The sequence below is a fragment of the Indicator indicator genome, chromosome 8 (genome assembly GCF_027791375.1).
Source record: "Indicator indicator isolate 239-I01 chromosome 8, UM_Iind_1.1, whole genome shotgun sequence".
NCBI lineage: Eukaryota > Metazoa > Chordata > Aves > Piciformes > Indicatoridae > Indicator > Indicator indicator.
This window is the reverse complement of record NC_072017.1, coordinates 31,623,186-31,630,491: the sequence shown is the minus strand read 5'-3', so window position 1 is coordinate 31,630,491 and position 7,306 is coordinate 31,623,186. Positions and strand designations below refer to the sequence as shown.

At 50.1% G+C, this 7,306-nt stretch overlaps 1 protein-coding gene across 2 annotated transcripts in view; it reads left to right on the top strand.

Moving 5' to 3' along the window:
- The first annotated feature begins 4,599 nt into the window (after positions 1 to 4,599).
- The window catches only part of PDLIM5 (PDZ and LIM domain 5), a 188,203-nt gene continuing 185,496 nt past the window's right edge, over positions 4,600 to 7,306 (top strand). For both annotated transcript variants that reach the window (XM_054383212.1, XM_054383211.1), the window contains exon 1: positions 4,600 to 4,648. The gene's annotated coding sequence lies outside the window, so the exon portion shown is untranslated. The remainder of the gene's footprint in view (positions 4,649 to 7,306) is intronic.

The window sequence follows — 7,306 nt, the reverse complement described above, 5'->3', positions numbered from 1 at the left end:
GCTGTGTGTCTTCACCATGGCCAAAGGGTAACAGCTTGCCCTGTCAAACGTTGACTGCAGCCCCTGCTTCTCAGAAACACTTGGAAAATACCTAATTTATTTCGTTGTTTGACTAGAGCGCTATCTCGGCACTGGCGATTGGCCGTCAGGCTGCAGACGGGGCTGGCATTAACCCCTCTTTAGGGAACAGGGTGACTTTAGGCTTCGCTTTAACGCGGTCCCAGCTACGTGTGGACTGTAAATAACTCGAATTACCTTTACCTCTGGATGGAAAACAAACCCGAAAGCGGCAGGGCAGTAAAAGCACAGCTCGCAGCTGAGTGCCTCAGCGCACGGAAAGCTAATAGAAGATTAACTGCTGCTTAATTGAGAATCATTTCACCGCGCGGTGTTAATCTGCTGATAATTCATGGGCTTGTTTTTACCACTTTACGAGGGCCTTTTTTGTGCTTCAGGACCGCGGGTGATAGTCTCCGCTGGAGTTTTGCGGTGCCCCCATTATTTGGCACCTGAGGCATTTCATTAGCATTTAAACAAGACGTAAACGCCTGAGTGATTTTGAGATAGGCTCTAGCTGCGTGGTTAGCTGACTACTGCATTTAATTAATTTCCAGACTTCTTCCTTCCTTGTTCAGAGAGGAAAATGCAAAGCTCTGTCTGAAATCTGGTGGTAGTAAGAACAGTCAAGCTACAGTTCTGGCTGCTTGCTGAAGTTTCTTGTTCAACGTGCTCTCTCTCATTTCGCTATTCACCTCTAATCAAAAGCTTTTGGGTTTTGGGGTTTGTTTTTTGTTTTTTTTTTGTTTTTTTTTGGTGCTCAAAGAGAAGAATAGTGACCAAGAATGGGGAGATCTCAAACTAATGAGTTGCCTCTAATTGCTGTGCCCTGTCCAAGGGAGGCAAAGAGATTGATTTATCACAAGCACATCATGCTATGGAAAAACGATGGTGGACTTCAAGAGGAAAGCTGCCAGCTTTGAGCTGGGAGTGGCACTGGCCCGAGGTGCCATGGGTGGGTGAGGTGCAATGGGTGGGTAATGTGCATAGTGCCTGCAGACTCACCCAGGGTGAAACTTCCTTCAGTGCCTGCCAGCAGAAGCCTCTCTGCAAGTTCCCCTTTGCTCCTAATCAATTAATGTGATGTGGTCTTCAGATGCTGCACATGCGGATAGCTTGGCCAAGCTATGTCTCCAACAAGAAAAGCTGGAGGCTTTTGGTGGATGAGAAGCTCAACAAGAGCCACCAGTGTTGCACTTGCAGCCCAGAAAGCCAAGCAGAGCCTGGGCTGCATCAAGAGAAGTGTGGCCAGCAGGACCAGGGAGGGGATTCTCCCCCTTTATGCTGCTCTCATGAGACCCCCACCTGGAGTACTGTGTCCAGTTCTGGAGCCCATGTTACAGGAAGAATCTGGAGGTGCTAGAGGGTGTCCAGAGAAGGACCACGAGGATGAGCAGAGGGTGAAACACCTCTCCTGTGAGGACAGACTGAGAGAGTTGGGGCTGTTCAGTCTGGAGAAGTCTCTGAGGAGACCTTCTTATGGCCTTCCAGTACCTGAAGGGGGCTACAAGAAAGCTGTGGAGGGACTTTTTAGGGTGGGAGGTAGTGATAGGAGTGGGGGGAATGGAGCAAAACTAGAAATGGGTAGATTCAGATTGGATGTCAGGAAGAAATTCTTCCCCATGAGGGTGGTGAGGCACTGGAAGAGGTTGCCCAGGGACGTGGTGGAAGCCTCATCCCTGGAGGTTTTTAAGGGCAGGCTGGATGTGGCTGTGAGCAACCTGCTGTAGTGTGAGGTGTGGGACTGGCTGATCCTTTCTGTCCCTTCCAACCCTGACAATTCTACAATTCAAACTGAAATAGAAAAGGATTGTTTGTGCCAATTGTGACTAACCAGCATGGGGCAGGCTAAGTGCAGCATCAACCAGGACCAGAGGCTCTGTACTCTGGAGAGCTGAGAGCAGATTGCTACCCTAGCAGTCAGCACGGGGACACTCTGACCTTGGAGATGTCACATGAGTCATGTTGGGGAGTGGGGTGCTGAAGCTTTTTCTACTCAAAAAAATACAAAAGCATGGGAGTGATCTAAGGGCCTTGTGACATGAAGAAAAATCGCTATGTTGGGGAATTTTTACCTCCACGAATTCAAATCACATGAGAGTTTGTGTGTGTAATGGGGGATTTTCAGTTTTGCCTGATTAGAGATTACTTAACAGGAAAAGAGCAAAGTAAAGAAGGCTTCTAGAAGAGTGGTTGGGACTGCATTAGTGTGGGGTCTAGATGCTTTTATTTTTGAGATGTGGTTTGAGATGGTTTTGTCTCAGTCACAACAACTGAGAAGACAGTTGTCAGTGGGACAATGTTAAAATAGCCCTGTTAAGGTTCCCATAATAGGGGCTTGGGGGACTAGGTAGGCCCTGGTTTCATGTATACCCAGGCACCAGGGGTTTTGGTCCCCTACCCCACCCAGCACTACCTCCAGCCCAGGAGCTCATATGCAAGATAACCTCTGTGGGCATGGGCACAGCAGGGCCAACTTGGTGACCAGCAAAGCAAGGGACAGTGCCTCCTTCCTAAGGAAGGGGCAAGGCAGGGCCATCCCATGATAAGTGCTGCATGTTGTGTTGGCTGGTGATAAGTGGTGATTCAAAGCTTTCTTCTGCACTCTTGCTCCCCAGCAAATCCACCTTTGAAGAGAGGATTGAAATCCTTTGAGTTGCAGTGCTAACGATGCTGTTAATTAGATGCATGTTTCTTTCACTGCCATTTTCACTTGTCATGACTTTTAATGCCTTGTGAAGTGTGACAGCAACCTGTAGCCTCACCTAGCTGTGAGCCTAGCTCTCTCCCACAGCCTGTGGATAATCACACTGAGAGTCTCCGTGGTAAGCAATTGGTTTGCTTGCAGGCAGTAAATGGCATTGCATAATCTGATCGACCTTAGAACCAGTCCGGGTCCTTGCACCCATTCCTGCTCACAGGCTGAAGTGCCAGGAACCCCCCTGGTGGACCCCTTCTCATTTCTAAGCTGAATTTATTCACAGCCACTTGATGTCCCTGTGTCAGCGCTGTCTTTTAGCTCCCTGCTTCACTGCTCTTCCCCACTTTGAGGCAAGTATATCCCTATCAGTCATAGAATTATCAGGGTTGGAAGGGGCCCCCTGGATCATCTAGTTCCAACCTCCCTGCCATGGGCAGGGACACCAGTCCTCACTTCACTCCAAGTGAGGTAAACCAAACTCCCTCTTTTTTTGTGAGTCTCCTGCTTCACCACAGGATGCTCCTGTAGCTGTACTGAAGAGACTGTACATGAGACACGGGGGGGCTACCTAGAGGTTGTGGAGTCTCCTTCTCTGGAGACTTTCAAGACCCATTTCGATGCATTCCTGTGTGACCTGCACTAGATTCTATGGTCCTGATCTGGGAGGGGGCTTGGACTGGTTAGGCCACACCTAGAGTACTGTGCCCAGTTCTGGGCTCTTCAGTTTAAGAAGGATAATGAGATACTTGAACGTTTCCAGAGAAGGGCAACGAGGTTGATGAGAGGCCTGGAGCACAGCCCTATGAGGAGAGGTTGAGGGAACTTGGAGTGTTTAGCCTGGAGGAGACTCAGGGGAGACCTCATTGCTGTCTACAACTACCTGAAGGGAGGTTGTAGCCAGGTGGGGGTTGGTCTCTTCTCCCAGGCAACCAGCACCAGAACATGAGGACACAGTCTCAAGCTGCACCAGGGCAAATTTAGGCTTGATCTTAGAAAGAAGTTCTTCCCAGAAAGAGTAATTGGCCATTGGAATGTGCTGCCCAGGGAGGTGGTGGAGTCACCGTCCCTGGAGGTGTTCAAAAAAAGATTGGATGTGGCACTTGGAGTCATGGTTTATTTGTCAGGAGGTGTTAGGTATTAGGTAATAAGTTGGACTTGATGATCTCTGAGGTCTTTTCCAACCTGGTTGATTCTGTGGACTTGATCTTCGGAGGTCCCATCCAACTCCTGACATCCTGTGAGCCTGTGAGGAGACACTGTGGGGATGCAGTCCTGTTGCATCCCCTGCCCTCCCTCACCCCGGCCCAGCATAGCAGGGCATTCCCTCAGGGACTGCAGCGGCAGGCAAGGACTCAGCAACCCCTCATCGCTAGCCGGTGTAGTCCACAGGTCTGCCTTGAATTATTTGTATGGAAAGCCAAGTGGGGAGAGGAGGGAAGTGTGTGTGTCCCTCTTCAAAAACACAAAACCACCACCACCAACAAAAGAAACAAACAAAAAAGAAACAAAAAAAAAAAAAGAGAAACGAAACAGTCAAAAAAAGGAAACAAACAAAAAGAAAACAAACAAAGAAAAAAACAAAACCAAAACAAAAAAACCCCAACCAAACAAAACAACAACACAACCCGACAACAAAAAATCCCCAACCTAAAATAAGTCGGAGACGTCCGGGAAAGATGCTATTGCGCCTTTCCCACCCCTGCTCCGCTACTCACCCCCGTGCCGTCCCGTCCCGCCGGCGGGCTGGGCAGGGCCGGGCCGGGCAGGGGAGGGGAGGAGCGACGGGAGACGGAAGTGAAAACAAGAGCGGGGAGCCGGAGCCGCCGCCTCGCAGACGAGCTGCGGGTGTCCATTGCCTCTCCGCGCCCTGCGCCGTGTCGCTCTGCCGGGGTGAGTGACAGGGCCGACCGCGGCGTGCGGCGGGGGAGCGCGGAAGCAGGAAAGGGGAGGGTAAGGCAGCCAGCAAGTGGTCGGCAGGTTGGACGGAGTTTTTGGAAGCTTCGCGGTGCTTATTTGAGTTGGTTTCCCTTTTTTAATGTAAATTTTGAAGCGGGACTTGCGGGATGTCGTGGGCTGAGAAGCGGCGGAGCGGGGCTGCCGGCGGTGCCCCGCTGGCCGTGGGCAGCAGGGAGCGCGGTGGGCAGCTCACGGTCCCGGGGCAGCGCCTCGGAGTGCCTGTGGGTGGTTGTCCTGCGGGGCTCCTTACCCTGGGCTTAGCGTGCTAGGGTGCCCGTGGGGCTGCGGGGTGCTTGGTCCCCAGGCTCTGGGGCACCTGTGGGGCTCTTTTGGGCTTGGGGCTGTGCGGGCGCCTTTGACACAGACCCAGCGCTCCGTGGGACTGCCTGGTCTCCCAGCTTGCGGTAGCCGTGGGGTTCCTTGTTCCGGGGCACCTAGAGGATTTCGGTGGAGCTGGGCGAAGGGGGTGCCGAGGCGTGCAGGAGCTTGTGTGGGACTTTGTGCCGATGTTCCTCTCTCTCCCGGCGCAGCCACCCCTCCTGCCCCCCGGCTCCTGCGGCTTTGTGCCCTGGCAGGCAGCAGTGAAAGGCGAGCGTGTCTGCCAGGGTTTTGAAGTTCCCCCTTCCAGAAGTAGATCCACTGAGCTGTTGACCATCTAAGTGAACGTTGCACAACTTCACCTTTAGATGGTTTGTTTGCGTAATGCTTCTCCCCACGTGAAGCCGGCTTGGTGGGTTTGAGATCCTTTCTCCTGAGCGTTGTGCTAGAGTATCTTAAGAAACGCGTTAAATTAAACCTTGACTGGATCTCCTTTACTTGCCTTTCGTTCCTGGTGTTGTCGATAAGCCTGGGGATGCAGACACGGCAGAATCGATGGGGTGAGGTGGGGAATATGGGCGATGCTGCGTGTGAGGCGTTTCAGCATGCAGTCACTTCCCTCCTGTTTGCTGTTGCCACAAAGGAAAAAAGAGCAGCGTCCTTCCAGATATGATTTAATCTTTCTCTAGGTCTGTTATTGCAACTAGCTGTTACTCAGTTAAAAAGAAAAAGCAACCAAAAAAACTAAACCCAACAACAAACTATTTAAGTGCTTCAGTTTTAACTGATTGTTAAAACCCTCTGCCTGTGTCTGTGAACTCCACTTGTGCTGGTCACTAGATGCAGTTTGCTTTTCTGCAGTCTCTTTAATTTATAGTGCCCTGTCACTTTAGTAGGTCTCGTTTAGAGGAAACAAAAGAGAATTTGTATTACTAGGACAGAAATAGGCATTCGGTGCACGGAGGAATTAAAGGGCTTATAATTCTTGCTTTAGTGATGAGTATTAAAGAGTCTAAAGAGTCCTAGCTCGAACTTGGTGGAGGCTTTTTGTTTCTTTTCTTCCTCTTCAGCCACACCAAAGCTCAGCGGTGTTTGTTTTCCCCTCTGTAGCTTGGTGCTTGTGGAGATTTTTAAGAGTGAATTGTGTTAGTGCCTGGGATCAGAGCTGCTCGTGGCTGGATGCCAACAGGCAGGGGTGCGTCAGGAACTGCCCAGATACTCGGGCACCTCTGTTGCCAGCTCTGGCTTCTGCTTCCTAATATATATCTTGTTCTGCCCAGTGCCAGCAGCCCTGTTCTTGTTACCTGAGCGGCTGCCAGCGTGAACAAAATTTGCTGTTTGGTTTAGAAAGGAGTCTCAGCAGTGGAACTCTGAAATTCTGGGGACTGAGCCCAGAAACGTGTTACTTACAGCTCTCTCGGGGCCTGACACTAAACGTCCCTGCAGCCACGGGGGCTGTGCAGCAGCCCAACTCTGATAGTCCGTGAGGGTGGGTTGCGTTTGCAGAAATCCACTGCCTCCACTGAAATCCCGTGGCCTCCCTGCAAAAAACACAAGGGCTCTGCAGAGCTCAGTGGGGTTTGCAGATTTCTGCTTGCCTCAAGGTCCACCTTAAATGTCCCTATGTGAGTATGGAATCTGTCTGTGCCTCGGTGTAGTCTTACACCAGTCCACCCTAGTGTGCTCCTGCCTGGCTTCCACCATACAAAAATAGATGGCATCCACTACCTAAGATGTCATTATAACCTAACTTATCTGAGGTGAAACTGATGCCCTTATCTTTGATGCTAAACGGTGATTAAGTGCCTCTTACTGCCTTTTAAAGGTAATTTGTTGCCCACGTTCACGGGGAAGGAGATTCTTGGTTTTTACATGCTCAGCAGCTGAGTTCTGGCTGTGGGTATTTCACTTTATTTCGCAGCTTTCATTTGAGGGTTGGTTTTAATGTCTGTTTTGTCTGTAGCATTGTTCTACCAATATGAAGCTGTGCTATAAAAATGAAAGAAAAAAAAAGTCCCAGGGATTTTATTTTCTGCTGACTGAGTTCAAAGTTGTTATGTTTTTTGGGGCTGTCAAGACATAACGTGTTTAAGGACGAGTTTTGAGCTGAAGACAGGGCAGCATATGATAATAATTTTGTTAGAAATAAATGTGCCAGGCTTCAATTGAAGGGACACTGTTAATTCATGCTCTCATCTGAACACTTCACTTTTAATAAGATGGGCTATGGTGTTTGTTGGCTTGTGGTTTGTGGGTTTGGTTTGTTTTTGTTTT